This window comes from Bos grunniens, chromosome 11 (assembly GCF_055505025.1).
Source record: "Bos grunniens cultivar Pamir isolate PY7600 chromosome 11, Bosgru_T2T1.0, whole genome shotgun sequence".
In the NCBI taxonomy this organism is placed as follows: Eukaryota; Metazoa; Chordata; class Mammalia; order Artiodactyla; family Bovidae; genus Bos; species Bos grunniens.
In genome coordinates, this window is record NC_141175.1 from 65,141,138 (window position 1) to 65,166,854 (window position 25,717).

The following is a 25,717-nucleotide window of genomic DNA, read 5'->3' on the forward strand; positions in this document are numbered from 1 at the left end:
TCTGTCCATGTCTAACCAGGATGATGGGTTATCCTAGCTGGGTGAATGGGCCCAAGTGTCAGCTGATGGTACTTTCAGTCAATAAGAGAGAGACTCCCAGTCTCCTTCACAATACCCCAGATGTTAGACATCTGGCCTTTTAGGTCTATTGGCAACCCTGCCTTATATTTTAGATACAGAATCCCAGTTTCAGACTTTCTAGCTAGGTGACTTCAGGTAAGTCACTTAACCTTTCAGCACCTGACTTTTCTCATCTGTGATTTTGGGTAATTATATCCACCTCCACAGTTGTATGGACGACACTTGGCACATAGGGGCTGTCACAGCCTTATGTTATATATTATATGGTAATAACACAATAATTAGTATTACTATAATTAAAATCTGGTTCCCAATATCCTTTATTAATAGGCAGTAACTCCTGAGAACGGTGATCTTGTAAGCCTACATCAGCTCACAAGCCAGGTGAGTTTCAATCCTCATCTTCCTTGAATCACCAGTAGCTTTTACACAGTTGATAAAGTGTCATGAAACACTTTCTCTGCTTGACTCCTGAGGCATAATTTTCCCTGGTTTCTCCTTTTCTCAGTCTCTTTTAATAGATCTTCCTCAAATTTTTAACCTCTCTACATACTGGTAGCCTCCAAGTTTTAGGAGGCTAAAACTCCTTGCTTCTGTCTGTTTCTGTTTATTCTTTTAAGATGATCTCTTGACTTTGAATACCATCTTGACACTGAACTTCTGAATTTACATCTTAATCCATAGCCTCTCTCCTTATGTGTAGTGTCATAGACTCAATTTATTCTCACCAGTAGGTACTAGAGGCCCTTTTGTTTCACATCATTGGCAAAATTTATATTGTCAGATTTGTAATTTTATCCCTCTGATGAAAGGCAAATGTACTGCATTATTTACTCCTTGTCCATCGTCCTATCACCTAACCCCATTTCTGGTTCTTGAAGGCAGTCTCACTCTCAAGCCTTCTTAGTGTGAGACTGTATTATGGATTAATGTCTGAGATTCTTGGATCATTGGGGGTGACTTTGTAGTATTTCCTTAAGAAACACAAAGGACTTAGGAAAAAAAGAGCCAGCTCCCTTTTGTCTAGAAGCTAAGACTTGAGCCATTATATTTACTCCAATTCTGTCCAGGGGCATTATCTATCTTGATAGATTTATGCTTTATATTATATTTTATTAGTTTTAAAAAACTAAGGTGTGATAATAAAATCTTGTAACTTATTTAAACTAATAGATGAGGATTTGGTCTAAATCATATGATATTGGTCAAAATTTTACTATCATCACCATTGTGCAGTTGTTTTGCAAATGCCTGAGTATCTCAAGCGATTTACGGAACAAGGTGGGGATATAAATATTGAATATGTAAGTACCTCTTTATACTTATGAACTATTCTTTTGAATAGCATTAGAAATAGTAAATATTGTTTTTTGAGGGTGAATATATTATGAAACAGAGGTACATAATTATCAGTTTAATGTGCTGTGTGACCTTGGACAGATTACTTAACCTCCCTCAACCATTTTTTACTGATTTGTAAAATGAAATGGTAAAAGTTTCCAATCATCAAGGGTTTTTCTAACACTTATATTCTGTAATCTAGAGGACCATTTGGTTATCTGATAGCTTAGAGATTTATATTGATCCCATACTGTTATCTGTGTATTTCTCTCTTTGATGGATGAACGTAAGTATGGGTCAGTGTGCGGTGCACATACGTATATATGTGTGTGTGATGGCTGAGGATTATACACATGCACAATCAAAGACTATGACTTTGAGATACCACCAGTCTCTGTCTTCAAACTAAACCATATCCCAAATTACCTAAATTGATGAGGGACTGAACTATTTTGAGATTCACAAATCCTGGAGTTTTTTGTTTTCATTTTTATTTTTAAAAAATTCTTCTCAAGATGAAAACAAATCTCTCTTGTAGTCCTCTAGTCACAGTCACCCTTGTTCTCCTTAGGGATAAGTGGGCACATACAATGTGAAACATGAAACTTGAAAATGTGAGTTTGCACCAAAAATATACCTGTTTAAGCAGAGACTAACATGGAGGAATGATAGACATGTAGTAAACACAGAGCAGTAAAAACTTACCCTTGCAAAATATAAAAATAATAAGGTCAGTCTGTGTCTATCTGTCTGTCTATCTATCTATCTCTGGTGGCTCAGACGGTAAAGAATCCACCTGCAACGTGGGAGACCTGGCTTCAATCCCTGGGTTGGGAAGATCCCCTGGAGGAGGGCATGGCAACCCATTCCAGTATTCTTGCCTAGGGAATCCCCATGGACACAGGAGCCTGGTGGGCTACAGTCCATGGGATTGCAAAGTCAGACACAACTCAGTGACCAAGCACATGCACAGCACACACATCTTAGCCTGAAGAACAAACAGGTAGCATTTTCCTCTCCTGTGCCCATCCCATCATTATGTTAGTGGTTTCTGTCTTCAGAGGCAAAGAGACGTCAGAGGCAGTCATCCGTGCTAATACTAGACACACCACCAAACAAAAACTCACATGGAAGTGTGAATTTGAGGGCCATTTAACACTGTAAATTTCCCCCTTGTATAACAATTATGGAAACATGCGTGCTAATTGACAAGGCACTGTGGCACTGTGCGGATGTGAGTGGTGTTCACTCATCCTCATAATCTGTTTTCAGGGCTGGTAGTGAGCCTGTCCAGAAGATGTCGTGCTCAGCCCTCTTATGCAGGAATGCATTCCACTCCCTTTGAATGTCACCTTTCTCATCTGCAAAATGGAATGGTTTGAGTTGTAATGATTCAGTGAGATAGCCGGCAGAGCACTTTACAAGGTGCATAGCATATGCCAAAATATCTTATAAGAAACATTAAGGTGTCTTGGTAGGAATCTAGAAAGCGAGAGGAGGACTGGGGTCAGCCAGATGGTACTGAAGTTTCCATTTAAATAGGTGGCACATTATCCCATTTGACTCTTATTCACATCAATCCTGTGAGGATGGACTGTGACACAGAGGCTCCCACTGCTCATTGCCAGGATGGCCCCAGCTGAGCACCTCACACCCAAGAGCACCCACTCTGCCAGCATCACACAGTTGTTTTGAAATTGTGGGCATGCTGCGTGCTATGTTGCTTCAGTCGTGTCCAATTCCTTCGTGACCCCATGGACTGTAGTCCACCAGGTTCCTCTGTCCAGGCAAAGGGGTTGTCATTTCCTCCTCCAGGGGATCTTCCTGACCCAGGGGTCGAACTCACATTTCTTATGTCTCCTGCATTGGTAGGTTTTACCATTAGAGCTACCTGGGAAGCCCTTGTTTTGAGGATAAATAAGTAAAAACAGAAGAACATGTTTGAAGGTCTTAAGTGTTATATCCATGTCATTCATATTTTAATCTTGCATTGTGTATTGCATCTCATGTCCTTCAAAGTCTTCAGGGCACAAAATGTGGGCACTGAGATTATGTGTATGAACCCAAGCGTGCACAGGACTTTGGACTTGAGCTCCTACCTATGCTGACAGAAAGAGAAGCGTCAAAGATAAAAGGTTGGCAGTTGGAGTCCAAATTCTACTTAGGTTCTCCAGATTTGTCCCAAGGTTATCCTGCAAAACAATGACCTTAAGAAGCAAACAGCCCGTTAAAAAAAAAAAGGCTGATGCCATACTAAAAAGAAAAATAAGGAGACACATAAAGGAAGCTTGGGAAAGTGAGGGAGAAAAAAAGAGGAAAAAACATTGTAATTGCTAGTGGTATTTCATACCGATTTTAGTTACTATTAAAACTGCAACTGGATGTGAACTGACACTTTCTACCCCTTAAAGTGCTTGTGGTACGCATGATAAATACTTAATTTAGTAGACTTAGAAATTCTCGCTGACACGTCATTAGCAGGCACATTCTCACAACGGAGTGCTCACAGGTACATATAAGAGTGTATAGGCATCTCTATTGCATTTGGTGTTTTTCTCTCTTTTTATTTTGTGCCTTTGTTTATTTGTATAATCTCAATAACCAATCACAATTTGTTCTTTTGAACATCAATCTTGTTTCCCCTCTGCCCCTTTCCCAATTCTCTTTTGTGTACAGTGAGGTCTCAGGGAGTTTGGAGGGTGGGATATGGCAGGGAAAAAAACCTGAAACTATTAGATTATAACGTTTTATGGATTGTCAAGGTTCTAATGACATTAGCCATCTAACTTGAAGCCATCTAACTGCAAGCCATTTGTGATGTCATATAACAGGTTGCCATGAGCTTGACAAACCTCTGTGAAATAAGCAAGGGAACGGAGCTGAAAAATGCCCAAAACACACCTCTCTCTACCACCCCTGGGAGTCTATCACCACCCATGGACATCCCCCTTTTGCTTATTAGCCCCTGAAAGTCATTTTTAATATAAAATATATATAAAGTCTTCCCAAATCAGAAAGGTCTCCAAGTCTCCAGTTTAATTGGAATGGAAAATGCTAACTAATTGGCATCAAAATTTGATTTGTGGGAGAAACCTCCTTTTTGTTGGAAGCACAACAGTGTGTCTGTGAACACAAGCCCAGTCCTTCAAAAATCATCCGTGAGCGCCGCCGAGGAATCAATTAAAGTTGATTTGGCATATCTGCTTTTGACAAATATAAAGAACTCTCTGATTAGGCAGAGAAGAAAAGCGGCTTTCTCTTTCTTGCGCTCTCTTCCTCTCTCTTTCCTCTGCCTCTTCCTCTCTTCTCCTCATTTCCCTTTAAAGGCAGTAGGTGTCAGAAGGGGGTGGGTAGTGATATGCAAAACACGGCCTCCATAACCAAAGTAGCCTGCAAAATTAGGTGTCAGCATGCAAAGCTTATTGATGTATGAATGCGGAAAATGAAAGGCGGCAGTAGACAGCCGGGGCTAAAGGTGAGACAGGCACAGCGAGAGCAGCTGTAGATCCACGTCAAGGTGTTGCTATATGAGCTCGGGTTTTTTCTGGAGGGCCACAGCCTAACAAGGTAAGCCTGGCCATGAAATGATGGAACAATACAATATAGGCACACACAGTGTGAATACCAAATAAATTGACATGGTGTCTCACCTCCACCCCCCCCAACCCACCACATACCCCTCCTCCTCCCACATTGCCACCCCCTCTTCAAAGGATGCCTGTGTATTCATTAATAAATTCATATTCTGAGTTTTCAATAAAAGAAGAAAATGCAGTGTAAACTGGAGTTACTTAGTGACACCCAGCTCATTGCTTTTTATTGTTGCTTGCAGCTACGAAGCCTTCACAGTGCACTAGTAGAATTTATTACTGTCTGTCTCTGTAGCAAGTTGGCGAAGTGCGCCTTTTGAAGAAAATTGACCCACACTTCATGAATATGATGAAAAATGCCAATAACACTACAAAGACGAAGCTCTTGACATTACTCTGCAAAGAGCTAAAAGACAGTAATGAAAGTATTGCAATTACAAATTATTACCTCCTCTCCCGCCAATCGCCACCTTCCCTCCTCTTTTTTTTTTTCTTTTCCTTTGGACCACTCTCAAGCTCTGCTGGCTGCCCCAGGTGCTGTTTTGCACAGCATGATGGGAGACGACGGAGGGTGGGTAAAAGTGCCAGCTGACTTCTGGAAGAAAGGAAAGGGAGACAAGAAGAAAAGAATGGAATGTAACAAAAGTGCCCCTCTTACTGCACTTGGAAAAAGAAGGTATAAATACAGAGTTTAAAGCCAGGGTCAGAAGGTCATGCCTTTACTGTGTGGCCTCTTCTATCGGAAAAGTAGCCTAAGAATGCACTACCCACTTACTTTCTTGCTAGAACTCTTCCCTTCTGGTGAGGTCCTCTTAGTATGACTTAGGAAGATCACTTTTAATCTTTTATCTTTTATTATAGGTTAAAACTCTAATTTGGACATTGGCAAATGAATTGTTAAAGTGTTTTTAATTGAAAACATATACTGTTGTGTTTTCAATGTAAGAAAGTGGCCTATATTCTTATCCTAAAGGAGGTGCTGAAAAAGCCTAAATGAGAGGAAGGGGGGTATCTTTAGACTTTAACATGTTCAAAGGATGAAGGCCCTTGTCCTCAATGTTTTGACAGCTTTCTGACATGCCTCTTCCACTGCATGGGCTTATACTGTTATCTTTAGAGTCTTGTTTTGTTTTATTTTTAATTTATGGGGGCTCCATGGAGGGAATATAGGAATATATGCATTTCTTGACTCCTTTATGTCTTCCCTAGAAAGACAGCAGAATTATCTTCTGCTTCTGCTAAGATAGAAAGCTATTAAAATTTTTGGAAGTTTATACAGAGTGTATGAAGTCAGAAATAGAAGCAGGAAAGAAATTCTAAAGGAAAGAAAGTGGGAGCTTCAGAAACCTGCCTGTGGGGAGAGGAGAAGCAGAACAAGAGCAGATACCATGGCATAGTTATTTGACTTTGAGGTGGTCCTCCTGCCTCCTGATACCCTCTCCTGGCTCCTGCTGAAAGGTTCATTTTGTTCTCCAATGCTGCTGGAAGGTGTACTGATTGGAGATTCAGTTTGATTCTATAATACCCCATTAGAAATGCAAACTTCTATGGGAAGAATAGACTATAAATCATTTACACTTTAGCATGAATTCGCTGCATCAGATTTATTTTCCTTCTAAAATCTATGGAAACTTTTGATTTGTCATAAGACACGGACTATTTTATATCATGAAATACTAAAGTGGGGAGAGGGTAGAGACTAAGTTTAGATGAATCTGGAAAAATGTGAGGCTTAGAACACCCTGAAGGATTTGATTTTGAGGGAGAAAAGCCATACATGGTAGAAGATTTTTCTAGGAGAGAAGGTAGCATTGAGACTAAAAGAACCTGGCCCATTTCAAAATGTTGTTTAAGGCAGCCCTTTGATCAGAAAACGAGGAGAAAGCACACTTTCTCTTTCTCCTTTCTCTTTTAAAAAAAATTTATTTTCTTATTTGGCTGCACCAGGCCTTCGTTGCAGCAGGTGGAATCTTTGATATTCTTTGCAGCATGTGAACTCTTAGCTGCAGCATGAGGGATTTGATTTCCCAACCAGGGATTAAACCCAAGCCCCTTGCATTGGGAGCTCAGAGTTTTAGCTACTGGGCCACCAGGGAAGTCCTGTCTTTCTCTTTTAGTAGATGTTCCTTAGACTTTTTCCAGGATATAGAACCTAGGTTAATTGAAACGTTGTGAATCAGCCATCAATCTGGGAGTCTGGGACCCAAGTCATCAAAAAAATCATTGCTTATATGTTAAAATCCATTGTTGGATCCAAAAACCCAATGTATTAACTGCAGCTCACACTCCCAGCCTGGGATGGGTACTGTGAGCCCTGGGGGACAGATTGGCTATAGGTACCTACTGGGCGGCCATGCTTGCCAGTATAGATTCTTGTGAGATTGAGGAACAACTGTGGCCATTTAATCCACAATCCTTTCTTTAGGCAAGAAAATTCTTATGTTTAAATGACTCTGAGCTTATAAAGCTTTTGTTTCATCTTTTTAAAAACCGATTCCTTTCATTAACACATTTGCTTACCTGATGATCTCATAGCTGAGAACATCCAGGTACAACAATCCAGGACTGGACCAGGTTGTCGCCAAAGACCTGAGCAGGAATGATATTACCCGGCACTCATATGGTCACACCTCCCTACCACATCCATGGTATCTGTTACCAGCAGGCTAGTCATTTTCCACCAAGCCTCAGAATCCTTCCCAGGAACTCCTATTGATGGATCAAAGTTGGTATGCCAGGATAGACCTATTTGTCATCCTTGGGGCTCATCAGTTTATTCAATGTCAATATCTCTAGCCGAATACTGTCCCTGGGATTAGTGATTGGCCAATGCAACTCCTAAAGGAAAAACCAAGCCTCTGAGTGGTCAAGATAATAACATAAGGTGCCTGTCTCTCATTCATTCATTCTTTCACTCCATGTAAATACAGTGAGTGCCTGTTACTTGCTTGGAACTCTTCTGGGGCATATAGCTCCATCAGTGAAATTCTCTAATGTTTCACTGTGAAGCAGGGCCAACTGGCTAAGCTGTCTAACAAGTAAGTGGAAGCTGGCCTACCAAAGACCAGGGCCACCTGGGTGGAGCCATCTTTCTCTGCAGGGCAACAGTACAGTGAGAGGAACCTACAGAAGCAAATATCAACCAACACTGGGGCTCCTGACTAGACCCTGGATTAGTAGTGCGTGGAAGCTTGATTTTACATTTAAAAAATGAGATTTGCAATAAATCACTTGCTAGAAAAGGACACAAATGACTTGGAGAGTAGCAGCCACTAAGAAATAGAGCTGAGATGCATACATAAATACAAATATGACACAGATTGTATATCTACAAGCATCGATGTCGCTAAATTCGCCCAACCATCAGAAGATTTTGCATATGCTCTTCTACTTTCTGTGTGAGTCAAAACATGACTTTTCCTGTAGAAAGAGTGCTAGAATGAGACTGGAAATGGAAGCCAAACGGGCTCCTTGAGGGAGGGCACTGTGTTTGTATTGCTGGGTCTAGCATAATGTCTGGCATATAATTGGTGCACAATGGATAATGGTTGAATCAAATTATTCAGTAATCAAAGGAAATGGGAGTATCTTCAAGGGTTGATTTTCAGGTTTAGTCTACTAGACATTCTCTGGAAATTTGATAAATGGAATGGAATTTGATGCGATACTAGAGTGCTTGCATAAAAGTGCAAGGACAGAGTGAGTAGCATAGACCCAGATTCACAACAAATATTAGTAGATACTTACAAATTTTGGTTTCTTTCCCCACTCTGTTTCATTTCTATTGGTCCAATGTGTGAATTAAACTGACACAAGATTAAGGTACTTAATAACTCACCAAATAACAAATAACTCACCAAATGGCAGTGATTGAACACACTGGAAGTTTATTCTCACTAACCTACTAGTCCTATGTGACTGTTCCTGGTTGTCAGAATCCCAGGTGGCTCAGACAATAAAGAATCTGCCTGTAATGTGGGAGACCTGGGTTCAATCCCTGGGTTGGGAAGATCTTCTAGAGAATGAAATGGCTGCTGCTGCTGTTGCTGCTGCTGCTAAGTCGCTTCAGTCATGTCCGACTCTGTGCAACCACAGAGACAGCAGCCCACCAGGCTCCCCTGTCCCTGGGATTCTCCAGGCAAGAACACTGGAGTGGGTTGCCATTTCCTTCTCCAAGGCGTGAAAGTGAAAAGCGAAAGTGAAGTCGCTCGGTCGTGTCCGACTCCTAGCGACCCCATGGACTGCAGCCCACCAGGCTCCTCCGTCCATGGGATTTTCCAGGCAATAGTGCTGGAGTGGGGTGCCATTGGCCACTCCCCCCATTATTCTTGCCTGGAGAATTCTATAGACAGAGGAGCCCAGTGGGCTACAGTCCATGGGGTTGCAAAGAGTCGGACATGACTGAGTGATTTCACTTTCAGTGTAACAGTCCTATGTGTGTATTCCTGGTTATTAGAAAGCTTTCCTCTACATAGGATTAGATTTCTTCATCTTATGGATTTGCCATTTCTTATGGCTTGGTAGTCCTTTATAACCAGCCAGCAGAGGAAGAAAATATTTTAAAGACATGAAACTTAACTGTTCACGTTTCTTTGGTAAGAACCTTTTCAGACCCCACTTGATGCAGGAGGGGCTAGGAAATATGCTGATTGACTGGGCCCCAGTTTTCTAGGGTAAGCTGTGCTCTGTGGAAGTGGAGCATCTTGCACAGATAGGAAGGTGGTCAAGCAATGCCAGCTCCAAGTATGATCAGTTCAGCTTTCATCTTCCCTATCCACTGCCAGAGATCAAGTTTCACCATTAGCTATCTTTGAGTTTATTCTTCTTACAGCTCCCCACTCAAACTTCAGAAATGTGAAGCAGCAATAACACATTTAGGTAGTTCACATTAAGGAAGGCAGTCAGAGAATGCTGACCCTTGGCTTCATCATCAGAGAAAATCAACAGTAAGAGACTGACTCTAGCATCTGTCTTGGCTCATCCTCAGTGTCCAGGCCCCAGGCAGAATGTAAGTCATAAAGAGTCCTCAGGAGGCCGATGGAACCATTCACAAGAAGACATTTCCCCCAGCCCTGTCAGGTAGATGCTTCCTGATAAGACGGTAGAAGGCTCCGAGGGAAGCCCCTGCCAGTGTGTTTGTCGTGGTGTAGCTCCAGTCAGGGGATCCTCTCAAGCACTTCCCAGGGTCTGTTTAGTCTGAAGACAGTGATGTTTTCCAGTTTGCTCACATCCTCTGTCTCAGTATCATCTTTTTCCTTTTCCAGGTGCTTAGGGGCTGTCTTAGTAGGAGAAGGAAAAAAACCTGATGTGGGAGTGCAGTCAGTGGGCTTTGGTCAGAGAAATCTCTACAGGGGGCAGAAACAATCGCATTGAAGTAAAAGGCCATCAAAAAGTATGTCAAAGATTGGGGCTCATTTTGCCCTAAAATAACTATCTCTGTTCTCGTACTTTTTTTGCCGGTGTGATCTTTGTTAGAATTGTCATTCAAAAGCTCTGCAGATAGTCTGACTCCAGCATTGGGGTGTTTTCATGGGTTATTAGGTTTACATGCTTTTTGAGCTTGGATTTGCTGCTGTAAATATTTTGATTGGTTTCCACCAAGACTGGTAACTTTTTTATCAGTGGGTTAGAGTGGGCTACTTCTAAGAGGTGGGGGCAGACAGGGAGCTCAGGAGAGGACCTCTTGCTTTGCACTAGAACACCAGGCTTCTTGGTGGAAATAAACACCCAGATTATTGAAAGAATGCAGAGATTTGTTGGCAGTTCTGGGTCAAGGTAAGTCAGTAGTTATATATATTTTTTCTGTTTAGAATTACACTGGGAAGAGGCTGGCCTCAGCTGCTGAGGAAACCAGCTCGACTTCCTTGTCACCTGGCCACAGAAATGTGAATGGGTTTGTATACACAGCTCCTAATATTTCAGGCCATTTACTTGTTTTGTAAATAATGCAGTGTCTCCCTCAAGTTTTGCATTTGTTCTAAACTAGATGACCACAATGCCTTGGCTAATGCCTTTTAATATCTAAGCCTTGTACATCTAGCGCTTGGTTAATAACAGGGAAAAAGCTCTGGTGACTCACCTTGACCTCGAGAAGGAAAAAACATCCTTTTAATAATCTGGGAGTTTATTTGGATCGAAGGCCTACTGCATGTTACACAATCTTTTTGTAGACCCGCACGGGTCACAAAGCAGCACCCTTGTTTTTTATGAAGTCAGCAAAGATGTATAGGGGCCAGGCTTGCTGCTTCTTTGAGAGCCTTCAAATTCACCTTTAATATGTAACCTACTAGCAGAGCACAAACCCTTACTAACTTTAATGGGCTTTTCTCTGAGAATTTTTCTAAGTGTATAACCCTTGTTGCAATTAAAGATACATTTTCTAAATGTCCTTAACAAGGAGTGCACACCTACTTTTAAGGAGTCAATCCACAATCTCTCACGTCTTATCACTTTAAACTTTCTTGTTGACATTAAACTGGGACCTACTTGAGGGTAGGGACGAATGCATTGATCAGTGTTCCAAAAAGAAGATTGGCTAAATACATGAGTCATATTTGTTGAATATATGAATGGAGGAAGGTTTGTCATTCACTAGTGGGGTCATCCAGGGGTGATATTCACCCAGGGGACAAATAGCAAAGTCTGGAGACATCTCTGGTTGTCACAGTAGTGGGGAGGAAGTGCGGGGATGCGAGTGGCACCTGGTAAGAGGCTGCTGCTAACTTCCTGCCCTGTGATGTACAGAACAGCCTCCATAGCAGAGTTTTCTGGCTGAAAATGTCAGTAGTGCTGACCTGGAGAAACTGCTACACCCCTCACTACCACAAGCATTCAAAATGCCTGGATAATGTCCTTTGGTCTTTGGAAGATTCATTCAGCAAATATTTACTGAACAGTCTTCATGTTGAGATTCAACCATGGCATCCAGGCAGAAAGCCCTCTGACATTTTCTTTTTCCCTGCCCCACCTCCCTTTGCCTATGCTGCCTGTCCTTCCCTTTCCCCATCGTTTTCCAATAACTGTAGAGGGCAAAATGAAAGCATACTGTGGAAGGGAGTCTCTGGCGTCAAAAACATGGCTCTTTCTAGTTACTAATTTAATTGGAGACTTTTTTTTTTTTTTCTAGACCATTCCTTCAGAAGATGAATAAGTGTTTGCTGCCAGTGCTGTCCTTGCATAGCTTGGGAAGCCCTTTGGAGATGGGCATGAAAGGTAAAGAATCACATTCACAGGATGTTTACTCTAATCATGCTCTCAAAAGCATCAGGGATGGTTAAACATACGCTTCCAGCATCTCTCTCTATCTTCACATTGCTGATAAATCATGGAAAAGCTGTAAATAGAAATAACGGACTCAGTTTATTTTTAATTAGAAGGCTGCTACTTATAGCTGAAATCGTGACATTACCAAGTATGTCTTTCTCTCATTTGGAAGGGAAGAATGGAGCGTTCCTATGGTTTTGAACTTGGGCCAGGTTCCCTGAGTCTGTTGGTCTCTGAGTCCTGTGATTCCAATGCCATTCAGTAACATGTGGCCATAGGATGTTTCTCTGCACCACTTGGTGTTTTTAGATGGAGCAAACGATGCTGTTACTTAGCATACTCTTCTACAAAGTTGGAGAGCTGTTTTACGTTTTCTTCAGATTTAACTGTTAACATTTTCCCTCAATTCAACAAAACTTACGAAGTCATATTTATATTTAAATCTTTTTTTTTCAATCAAGTGTCTATTAAATTCTTAGACTCATGGGTGAGAAATGTTAGGTTGCTCACTGTCTCCCACATAAATGTTATTCTAGGAGTATAATGTTTACCTGTAGGCATAATTTCTGAGGCTCTTTTGCCCCCCAGCTATAAGATGATATAGATAGACAGAGCTCTCCAGGTGTTCTGTTATTTTAGGATGTCCTGGATATCAGAAACCTTCACTGGTGTCCCAGCCTTCTAAGGGAAGTGGAGAAAATACACATCCAAACAATAACCAATTTGGAATTCCCAGGTAGTGGGACAGAGGACAACCACGTGACAACCCAGCTCTAGGCCCTCACGTCCCCAGAATGATGTGACTTCTGAAAACATGACTTGCTTTGAAAGAGACATCTCTCTCTTCTTCTCTGATACTTGAATTTTTTCTCTACTGGGTTAACATTTCCTGTTCTGCAGTGGTATGCCAAGCTTAAATGTGGTGATCCATGGGGAGAGAACTTACTGTTTTACACTTAGACTATAGTTAGAAGGTCTCAGAAGAGAGTCTGATGGTTTAAGGGGATATTCTTGGAGGAAAAGGGGTTTAAAGGAAAGGAGATATGAAGAGATATTTTAGAACTGGGCTGTCCAGTATAGGGACTGCTTGCCACATGTGACTATTGAATCCTTGAAATGGGACTAATTTAAATTGAGACACAGTCTTAAGAATAGAGGGAGGGTATGGGGAGGGAGAAGGGAGGAGGGTTCAGGATGGGGAACACATGTATAATTTTTTTAAATTAAAATTGAAAAAAAAAGAATAAAATTAACAATAGATTTCAAAGTTCTGTATAAAAAAGTAAAATATCTAATAACATTTTGATTGCATACTGAAGTAATTATGTTTTGAATATATTGTTAGATAAAATATATTATAAAGTCAATTTCACTAATTTCTTTTTACTTTTGTGATATGGCTATTAGAAAACAAACTTACATATACGGCTCGCATTTGGCATTTGCAGTCTGTTACTATTGGGTAACACTGCTTTAGAATGCTGTCCATGGACAACCTTGCCTACCAGAGCACATTTCTATGGCCTAAAGGTGAATTTGGCCTAAAATTTAAAATTTTCCAGTTTTGCTTACCCCAAACAGTACCATAATTTCAAGTTCTATAGGCAGTAAATTGCAATGTAACATTAAAGTCTTAGAATAGGTGTTTCTTTTATGTAATCAAGTCTTCGTAGGGTTCAGCAAGTAGATGTGGTTGTATCTCTAAAAACTTTTAAAATTAAATGCAATGTTTTGAGTGTGTGTGAATCCCACTGGGGAGTGTCTTCTGACTTTCCTAAGGACTCCTGACTAAACTCTGTGCTGTGTATTTATAGGGTACCACTGCTGCTATAGGACTGAATGGTGGCTGAACCATATAGAACTGAAAAGCTGGGCAAGATGGGGGCGGCGCCTTGATCCCAAACAGTTCCAGCGCTCTCGCCCGTGGCTAGGAGTCTGAGTGTGGCCCTATCACTCTTTCGTTCCTTAGTGCTACATGGCTTACTATTGCCTTTAGGATAAAGTTCCCATTTTGCAGGATGGCATCAAAGCCCATTTACATGTGAATTGTTTTCTAGTACATATCCATGTGTGTGTACTATGCTCGTCGCTCAGTTGTGTCCGACTCTCTGCAGCCCCATGGTCTGCAGCCTGCCAGATTCCTCTCTCTATGGAATTTTTCAGGCAAGAATACTGGAGCCAGCTGCTATTTCTTACTCCAGGAGATCTTCCTGACCCAGGGATCAAATCTGCGTCTCTTATCTCCAGCACTGCAGGCAGATTTTATTTTACCACCAGCGCCACCTGGAAGTCCCCATGTTTGTTCCACCAACAAAATCTGCTCCAAAATCTGAGTTCCATTAAAAGCCATGACTGCCTATGCTGTTCCCTCTCCTTGAAATTCCACCAAACTTCTGTACATCTAAATTCTACTTAACATTAAACTCACCTATAAGACAGGATGGGGAGAATGTATTTACTTATTTCCTATAGAACCAATATATCAAACATGTAAGGACTTCCACAAATTAGTAATTAAAGAAATAAATACATTGGGAATATAGGCAAAGATAAAAATAAATTCAAGGAATAGCAAATTATGATCAGTAACATGAAACAGTGCTCCATCAGTAAGAACACTTTATTTAAATTTTGATGTGCTAGATACTGTTTAAAACCCTTTCCATGGGCTAATCGTTTAATCTCAATATTCATTCCCACTCATATTTAAATAAACACAAATAATAATAATAACAAATGCTACTATTGGTGATATAGGAGAAATGAACTGTCTCATATATAATCAGTGGGCTAAAATTGTGCAAATTTTTTGAAAGCTCTTTTGGTACTGCTTCCGTAGTGGCTCAGATGGTAAAGAAGCTGCCTGCAGTGTGGGAGACCTGAGTTCTATCCCCGGGTCTGGAAGATCCCCTGGAGAAGGGACTGGCAACCCATTCCAGTATTCTTGTCTGGAGAATTCCATGGACAGAGGAGCCTGGCGGGCTACAACCATGGGATCGAAGAGTTGGTCACGACTGAGCAACTAACACTTCTGATCAAAATTTTAAATGTGCACATTCTATGACTTAGAAACCACACTTCTAGGACCCTAGAATATTTGTCCTATACAAATATTAGGAGGAATGCAAAAAAGTGTAGATACAAGGTTTTCTCGGTAATGATCTGGATTGATTAAATTCTGGAATAATTCTGTTATAAAGTCATTGAAGTAGAATCAAACTGGCTAGTATGTGAACAGAGGTATATGCATTATTAATTGGAAAGCATACACAGTGTAAGATATATAGCTTGATTTTACTTTTTAAAATAAAGTATCTGTGTGTATATGTAGTAGTACTACTGCTGTATTTATTGACTACTTAAGACTGTGGTCCAGGAACTGTTTATATTCATTTTTTCATTTAATCCTTAAAATAGATCTAGACTAAATAACACAGAGATAAGGTAAGTAATTAGCCTAAGGTCACACAGCTATTGGTGGTTGAGCTGTGACTTGAAACCAGCCAGTTAGATTTCAGAGTTAGTTTTCTTAACCTCTGTGCTTGTCTTGGTAGAGAAGGTGGAATGGCACATTTATATAGGGGAGCAGCTTGTAAGTGTCAAAGCTTAGGCACTGCATCGTTAACCCTTTATAAACTGGGATTGGAAGCAGGGAGGAAATGTATAAAACTTTCTTTGTTTTATACATTTCAGTAGAAGAAGAAGAAATGAAGGCTAGATTCAGGGTGATTTTTTCTACTTTGTCAATTGAATATTGAACGTGTGATGCATTTGTCTTTGGGAGCATATCTCTAAGTGCTGGTGAGAAGTTTTAAGACTCTGTTTAGTCTTTTATTTTTAATAGTTGCTTTTTAAAATTTTTTAAATGGAGGGTACTTGCTTTACAATGTTGTATTAGTTTCTGCTGTACAACAATGTGGATCAGCTATAAGTGGGGTTTTGCTGGTGGCTCAGATGGTAAAGAATCATTCCTGCAATGCAGGAGACCCAGGTTTGATCCCTGGGTCAGGAAAATCCTCTGGAGAAAGGAATGGCTACCCACTCCAGTATTACTGCCTGGGAAATTCCATGGACAGAGTAGACTGGAGGGCTATATTCCATAGGGTCCTAAAGAGTTGGACACAACTGAGCAATAACACAAATAAACATACATATATCCCTTCCTCCTTGATCCTCCCACTCCCTTATTCTGCCCCGCTAGGTCATCACAGAGCACCAGGCTGAGCTTCCTGTGTTATGCAGCAACTTCCCTCTGGCTATTTTACACATGCAGTGTATATATGTCAATGCTACTCTCTCAGTTCATCTCACCTTCTTCCCCCACTAAATTCACAAGTCCGTCCTCTATGTCTGCATCTGTGCAGCCTTTCTATAGCCTTTCCCAATGTTTTCAGTAAGAATCAACAGTATTCTGGTCTGTACTCCCTTCAGAACTTTTCCTTGCCACGCTTTGTCTTATATTTGTTTTATGTCTTTCTCCTGCCCTAGGTGGCTGGATAGCTTCACCAACTCAATGGACATGAACTTGGCAAACTCCAGGAGATAGTGAGGACAGGGAGGCCTGGCGTACTGTAGTCCATGGGGTCACAAAGAGTCGGAAACAGCTTAGCAATGAATAACAAGCTGCCATAGACAGAAAGCTAGTTGAAGGCAGGGATGGCATCCAGTAGGCATTCAGCTGTTGTTGGTTGAATGGATGGATGTCTGGGTGAATGGATAGGATGAAAAAGGCATGGGTTCCACGAGGGAGTTTCACCTAGAGCGTCAGCTTCCTTGCTGTGTTATGACCACAACAGGCAGCACGGCTGGCACCTCTCTGACTCACCGTGAGTGGTGTGTAGTCTGATGCCAGGATGAAGTAGGGCCAAATATGACAAGTGCTAGTTAATTTGATTTTCCTGGCACAATGTTGGGCTTAATAATAGGAAGAAATGTGGCAGATAAATTGCTTGAAAATTTATCAGTCTTGGGTGGAGATTATGAGAAATGGCCTATTCACAGCAGGAAAAAAAAAAAAAAAAGAAATTTAGGAGCAGACTTAAAGCTCAACTCTTAAATTACAGCCTCCTCTGAAGATGAAACAATCCCTGATAAAATAAGAAAGTGTGTTGTAAGCTGTTAGTACAGTCCCTGGCACTTAGTAGGTATTAAGAAAAGGTACCAATGTATATACCTAACAAAGGAATATAGTTTTCATCAATTCTTACCATAATCCTGGGAAGAAGAGGAAAAAGTTCATAGGAAAAATTTATTAGCTTATGTGATTTGAAAATGTATTCAAGAAAACAACTATAATCTATATGAAAGGAAGAAAAAAAAAGAAAGGGAACTCACTTGATTATTGATCTGCTTCTATATTCTTTCTCTGTCTCTACCCTTAAAGATAAGGGATTGATTAGTTAACTGGGGAAGCAATCATACTTCTGAATTATCAGTTTGATGCCACTGTAAACTTGGAGTGATCATTTCTTAAAAATAACTGTGCTAAGTTGAAAGTACAGGCTGTGTCTACAGCCCTCAGCAACAGACTTGACTGGTGGTAGCCACAGGCAGAATTGGCCTCCTTGGCTTGCTGATCCTGGCTTAACCCTTTGAAGGCCCAGCTGATTTTTAGGAGATGTGCTGAGCGATGGTGCTTTCAGGGCTATTCCTTGCATGTATGCTTTCTGTGGGATCACTCAATTAATTATAATTGTCCTGCCCTAGAGAACATGGCCCTTGGCAGACTAGAGGGTGTGACCCTCCAGGGGTTTTATTTTAAGCCTTATTTTACAGAGGGCAAGTCAATCCACGGACTCTCTTCCTCAATATTTAATCAGTTGGCAGGAGTATCAGTGTCATAGGATCTCGGTCTTCACTACAGAGTTACTGAGTCCTTGTGGTTTCCCTCAAAGAGAAGAAAGCAAGCTGTTCTTGCAGGTCAAGAGTAAGCAGGGTAGATGTTACCCCCACCCCAACGCTCCTCTCACTTCATCAAGGGCCAGGGTATTTTGAGTGGGCTTATTGTTCAAACCCAGGATCAGGAAATCTATTCGTAGCATCTGTTTTGATGTAAGTTATTTGTGGGGGAAAAACACCAATGGATGAGATGAAGAAAGAGGATGAAGAGATGGAGGAAGTGGAACAGGAGGTGGGGGAGGGGAAGAGACAACTGGATGATGACCACTCTAATCAGAATCATCTCTAGATATTTTGAGCTATCCTCTGAGCAGGTACAGAGCTCAAAGCAAAAAGTGCATTGCCATCCTCTCCCCATCAGCCCCCAGATCTCTGCCATTTTACACAAGGAAAAGGATGCTGAATGTCAGGCAAGTCCTTACAAGAGACAGACCATCAAAGGGTGGAACGTGCATGTCTGTAAGGATGGAAGAGACTTTCTTGGTGGTGGTGAGGAAAGGGGTTTCTGTATTGGTTTTGTTTATATGTATACAGGTCTTAGGTCATTTTTGAAACCTTATGGAGAGCGACTTTCTTTCCACAATCCCTCTGGGAGCCATTCAAACTGATGATCCTCATTACTTCAGCCTTAGGAACAATTCTAGCTCTGGGCATTTGCTGAAGACCATTCCTTGGTCCTTGAGTTGTCCAGAAGAATCTCCTCATAAATATAGAGATAGAGTTTATAAGGACCATCATGTATTTTTGAGCACCTCCTATATTTTTGTATCCAGATACTGTCCAGAATATAAAAAAAGTTCAGAATCCTTGGCCTCAACTGATTCACTACCTAGTCATTAGCCAAGATTTTCCTATAAGATAAATTCTTCAGTCATTTAAGCATATATGTTTTGGGGAGCCATTTGTGAAACATAAATTGCCTGGTACTGGGCTAGGTAGTAAGGCTTAATAATAAATAAAACTTTTTTCCCTTGAAGAAGCTGGTGAAGAGAGTAAATATTAAATTGTGCTGCATGCACTGTGAGACCATCAAAATTAAGAAGACTGAAGGATCAGGATAGATTTTACAAAGTCATGGAGACCAGAGCAAACTCCTAATAAATCCCCTTTGAGTGGCCCAATCTCAATGTGCACGTGTGCATTCTTTTGGTAAATCTTTGGAAAGTAGTACAGGTGTTTCAGCTTGAATATGACCCCCTGGATAAGAGTCCAATGGCCAGACAGGAAGGGAAACTTTAGAAAAGGGGCTACATGAATAGACAGATAACCAGGCATTCCAGAAGATTCCTGCTCATCCTCCTATTTTATAGATGAGAAACTAGGGCCAGCTAGAGGAAAAGAACTTGAATTCAGGACTGGCAGCCTGGAAAACAGCAACCCTTTTCCAGGTCCTAAGGATTCCTTCTGCCTTTAGAATGGAGCACTGCACTCTCTGAGCACAGAGGAAAACTGGGGGCTTCTAGGGACAGAAACCTTGATGCAGTCCATTCTGGACACTAAAAATGATAGCAGCTTGGCATATATCAAAGAGTGGGTGAAGATGAAGAAGGAAAAGAAGAGGGAAGCAAAGGAAGGGAAAGGAGGAAGCTCTATGTGTATCATGGACCAGACACTCTGCTAAGCTCAATAAGTGAACTGTCTCCTTTAATCATCATATCAGTCCTGTGAGCAAGGTGGATATTGGCCCCCGGCCTTTGCACATGAAGGCACTGGGGCTCAGGATAGTTCTTTATCTTGCCCAGGCTCACCCAACCAGTGGCGAGACCTAGAACCAACCTCACATGTATCAGACTCCTGAGTTTGTGCTCTAATAGGGCTTGCCTGGTGGCTCAGTGAAGAATCTGCCTGCCAATGCAGGAGACACTGGTTCCACCCCTCTGTAGGGAATATCCTCTAGAGGAGGAAATGGCAACCCATTCCAGTACTCTTGCCTGAAAAATTCCATGGACAGAAGAGCCTGGTGGGCTGCAGTCCATTGGGTGGCAAAGGGTCAGATATGGCTAAATAACAACAACAACTGCACTGACTGTAAGAGGAGAGTGCCCAGATGACATTGTATTTTGACCCATGTGGTGCTCTCCTTCCTGCTAAGTATTTTAAGGGAGGTGAAAGTTCCAGGTGTCACAATTTCTCACTTGAAACTTCACTTAATCTTCATCTCTCTCTAAGGTTATTATTGGAGAAGGCAATGGCAACCCACTCCAATACTCTTGCCTGGAAAATCCCATGGACGGAGGAGCCTGGTGGGCTGCAGTCCATGGGGTCACTAGGAGTCGGACACGACCGAGCGACTTCACTTTCGCTTTTCACTTTCATGCATTGGAGAAGGAAATGGCAACCCACTCCAGTGTTCTTGGCTGGAGAATCCCAGGGACAGGGGAGCCTGGTGGGCTGCCGTCTATGGGATCGCACAGAGTCGGACACGACTGAAGCGACTTAGCAGCAGCAGCAACAGCAGCAAAGTTATTATTATAAGTCCTGTTTTTGCAGAACAGGCAACTAGGGAGCTCAAGCAAGTAGATTCAAGTCATCCAGCTTGTCAAGGACAGAGCCGATATGCAAACCAGATCTTTAACTCCAAGTCTGAGTTATCTCTTTTACAACAGGAATTTCCATGCCATAGAAGAGAAGTCCTTGCAGGTATCTGAGGGCAACTCTAGCATGTCTCCCATTTCCAGCTTGAGATGGAGCCCAGAACCTAAGAATCTTACCAGCTTTATTTTTCCACCTACCTTCACATTCTTCCCTTGTGTTTTATCTTAGAGTCAGTTTTTAGGATTTGAATATCACCCTTAATTCAAGAACAAGATTCCCAGGCTCCACATGTCCTGCTAAAAACTCAACTTCATAGAGGTGTCTAGGCTATGCAATCTGTCTGCATATCTTTTCCTTTGTAGAGAAAGATATCAGGAAAATGATGACTCTCTAATGGCAAAGGACAGGACAGGCACCTCTGTTATCATATGATAACCATCTGCTTAAGGAGTTAGAGCTACTAATTGGTCTCTCACCTTCAATATAAAAAATGTGCCTCCAACGTGGGGTTATTGTACAGTTCACCCATCAAAATCTACATTAAATGAAACTTCAAGCTGTGGCACAGACCACAACTTCTTTTTTTTTTCCCCTCTGTCATGGAAATTGAAATGACTGCCAGGAAGACATGGAGAAAGCTTCTGCGACAGATGGAGGGATTTCTGAGGCCAGGAAAGTCTGTACTTTATATTTCTTAGGGCTAGTTTGAAGCACTCTCCAAAGAGCCAGACTGAAATGCTTTGGGAGGTCAGTCAGTGAGTTGCTAAATGTAGTTTGACAGCTTTAGGATGTAATGATCAGATGAAATCCTTGTCCTCATGAAACTTACACTTTTCCATGTCTTTACCTGTCTATGTCAAGATGGATTCTGAGATAACGGTTAGATTTATAAATAGGAAGACAAAATGCTATTCACGTAGAATAATTTACAAAGTCTGTCCCCCTCCAAATAACTATTCTGTCAGCTTGCTATAGTGCATGAAATTTCATCATTAGAAAATCATTGCTGTCCTGAATTTTGAATTTAAAAATAATCCTTTACTGAAATGCACACATTTTTCAACGTATATTTCTTTGTTTTTCTTCCCAGTACAGACTTCTTCTAGGTAGCAGTGGTGATGCAATTGGAAAGACACTTTAGGGAGGTAATGATAGTAAAAATGAAATGGTTCACAGTTTTGTTGAGGTTGGACCTTCACGCAGGATTGATAGGGAGCATGTTTTTTAGCTTCTAAGCCATGTTGTAGGGGCACAGCTTCATGTAGAAAACCTTACGGGCCAGAGAGTTATTAATCTATATGAAGAAGATGCCAGTTTGTTTCTGTAATCAGGAGGGTCCAAGATCACTCCCTTTCATTCTCCATTGCTCCCTGAAAATCTGTAGAATTAACTATAGTCACAACTGCTGTGACCAACTAAGTAATCACCCTGCTAAAAGTATGTTCTTGTTTCTCCAGAGCCACTTGTCTAGTGGAAATCCATTTGCTACTTAGGTCTTCAGTTTTCTATTGTTGGACCAATGAGGGAGATGAAGATCACAGAAAAAAAGACATAAAAATTTCTACCAAGCCATGACTAAAGTAATGAACAACAAAGCTTGCCAACCTCAGGATTGTTTGCTTCTATTTCTTCAAGTGACTTAAAGGCAATGACCTAATTTATGGGCTCTTATCCTGACACATTCCTAGTTGAAATGTCCTTCATCATCTTTTCTAATCATTTAAATCCCCCAGTGCCTTCCATGTGTAGAACAAGATTCATGTTCTCTGTAAAGCATTCCCTTCCCATTCTTGTCTACATAGTCCATACTGCTGACCTCTTATTGCTCTTAGCATCTCCTTAGACTGTTACCATTTTATTATTTTGCAGTATTATGTATCAAGTTCACAGGCATTCATTGCATCTCTCCAACCAACTGTAAGCCCCTTAAGGAGAGGGATGGTATCTTGTAGATTTCCTGTGCTTAATGAATTACATGGCACTATAGCACTTTTTGCCCTGAGGAGGGCATGGCAACCCACTCCAGTATTCTTGCCTGGAGAATTCCATGGACAGGGGAGCCTGGTGGGCTGCAGTTCACAGAGTCGCAAAGAGTCGAACATAGCTGAAGTGACTGAGCATGCACGCACGAATAGCACTTTTTGAATTTAATTGAATCAACCCATTTATCCCCAATTCAGCTGTGATGCTAAGTTTCCAGCCTTGGGTTGGAATGAACAGTGTCAAAAGGAAAATATTAATGTTGATCAAGTCTTCCTTAGAACAGCTCCACTAGAAACCATAAATTCCCTCTAAAAATTGGATGGAGAATGTGCTTTGAATACATAACCCTGATCAGTGTGAGACACCAAGTGAAAAAAGGTGAAGTGTGATTTAGAGGAAAGAAAGAAAAAAATTTAAAAAGATTAGGGAATCTGGAAACTATATTTTGAGACCATAACCAAGAGAACAGTTAATCATCATGTCTTTCCAAGACACGATGTCTTGTAGTAAAGGGTGCTTTTAGAGGAAAATCACTGAGACAGAGAAGAGGTTGTTGAGTTGATGATAAATGAGCTCCTGGAAATAACTGAGACAGAAGAACAGATCTAGAACTGGATAAACACAGTTGAAGAAATGAGAAAAATGGATTGGAGACCCCTGGTCTAGAGACTGGAAAATTTAGGGCACACTTTGGATTAAAAATTGTACAGAGCCAGCCAGGGTGTATCTTAAAGACTATCCCAGAGAGTTGTGCAGTTACCCACAGTATGCATGGGCCTTTGGAGGTCTTGACTCCGTTTCTTGTTCAGGAAGGAAGTGAAGAACCTCAAGGGGTGGGATGTGAGGGAAATGAGACTGCTGAGAGTTTATTTCAGTCAAGGGTTGATTATCAGCTTCCATGACCCATGTTAAGGCTCTAGTTCATCAATCCCAGTGAGGCAGGTTATCCCTTGGCTAAAGACAAGATTGGGCTTTGGAAAAGAAAGGGCAAGTGAAGAACAAATCTTTGTCCCTCCACTCCCCAAGTCATTCCATAAGCATTCAAGAGTTTGGTGTCCCTACAGGGTGTATCAAATGGATTACTTCTTTTCGGCTGTATTTACCTGTCCTGAAGTTTGCTTGTTTCTAAGGATGAGATTTATTCTTCTTGCTGGAAAGAAAATGGTCTGAACTTGGGAAAGGTACAGGAGCCCATGGTAATGCTTTCATTCTCTCTCTGGGGCTAATTCCTACCCATGTCCTTGGGCAAGACACTCTGCTTTCCCATCTCTAAAATGGGATAATAACTGCTTTAACAGAGATATCATGGGAATATATCTATTTTCCAGGCCTGTCCCTTTGAAGTCTACAAGGATGTATTATCATTGCTATAACCACCCTAACCCTCTCCCTTTGAAGACACAGGCATAAACCTGGAGGCATCTCAAATACCTTTAATTGAGTCCATTTTTCACCCAGCAGAATTATAAGAAGGAAGACAAAAACATTTGAGTAGGAAGAGGTGACCATGTGGGTGGAAGAAGCATAAAATGGTAAGGGAAGATCTTTACAATCCTAAAGATAGTCAGAAGCCCAGTAATAATGATGGTAATCAGGAGCACCGCCTGACTGTTGTTTTGTTTTGTTTTGTTTTTCCCAATATAAAGACCCTCCGGAGGGTGTTGTAAACATCAATGAAAAATGCGAGTTGCCTTTGGGGCTGGAAGCTGAATTCAGAGGCACAGTTTACAGGTGGGGAAAAGGAGCCACTATCAGAAGTCAAATGAGGAGTGAAAAGAGGGAGAAATTTGCCTCCTCAGGCAGGTTTGTAGCCCACACATCCTACTTTAGTGACAAAACGGTAATTCCAAAGCGAGTTCCAACTTTCAGCTGCAAGCCTTTATTATTCAAGATTCAACCTCAGTGCAAAACCTGTGGGTGATATTTCCCTCTTTCTCTCTCTCTCTTTTTTTCGTTTTACTCTTTCTGGACTGATTCTATTAATTTCCCCCAATGGCACGTGCAGCCCGGCACTGACGCTGCCATTGATGATCTTCTTATTCATCTTGTAGCAGAGAGGCCATTTGGATGAATATATGTTCCCCATTTTCTTTGCATTATAAATTCAGTGTTGTGGGAAAAGGAGCGAAATGTAATGGCAAGGCCTCCACAGAGAAATGTCCCTATTTGAGAAGAGGAGTTTTATAGGGGGGAACAATTGACAGCCTCTCAGTACAGTGGGCACATTTTTCTGTACAACTGCATCACCACTAATGATAAATGATGAATGTTTGATAGCTGGCTCCGTTGTCTGACAGCTACAGTTTTGGCCAGAGGGCCGTGGCAGGCTTTAGACTTCTGTTCAAAATGAGTTAAACATATTAGGCATTATGAAGGCTTGGAAGCCTCGAGAATGAATGCTGAAATGAGTGATCCGGGTAGGCTCCTGGGTACACAACTTGCAAAGCAGATGTCATTCTAATAATGTGTGATATAGAACATGCCTGGCCTAAACCCTGCTGGATGAAATATGAAGCCCCGTTGGTGATATTTAATACCATTTTATGAGGTGCCATCTTATAAAGACAATGCCCGCCGTATGTGGAATGCTTAAGGTATTTTGCCAAAGGCACGGGGAGGTATCTGGAGTAAGTAGAATTTTTATTATTTTATAAGCCTTTACTTTGTAATATTTCTGTTTCCACATTATTGTGGGGGCTTGCTGCCCTAACCCTTCATCGAGTGAATTTGAGGAGCAGCTTGCTGGTAGATTGACAGATAGCCCTTGATGCTTCTGGAAGAAAAGGTTGGTAGCTCCTACCTAAATGCATGCTTCAGAAAGCCCTCAAGGAGGAAATATAGCTTTGCTACAAGCATTCTTTGAGCAGGGACTTTGAGGCCAGCATACAAAAATATTGCCATTTGTAAAGTGGACCATTTCAAGGGTAATAGATTAGTGTGCAGTGCAGCTGCCCAGACTCATTTCCTGCTTCCTCTAGGCATCAGCTTCTGATGCTGTGGACCCACCAAACCTGCTGATTTTGGGG

General features: G+C 41.4%; 1 long non-coding RNA gene across 1 annotated transcript in view; it reads left to right on the plus strand.

Annotated features, from left to right (window-relative positions):
- The first annotated feature begins 405 nt into the window (after nt 1-405).
- Nucleotides 406-25,717, plus strand: part of LOC147363262 (uncharacterized) — a 66,763-nt gene continuing 41,451 nt past the window's right edge. The window contains exons 1-2 of the long non-coding RNA XR_015135908.1: nt 406-465; nt 12,139-12,224. This is a non-coding gene — a long non-coding RNA (uncharacterized LOC147363262). The remainder of the gene's footprint in view (nt 466-12,138; nt 12,225-25,717) is intronic.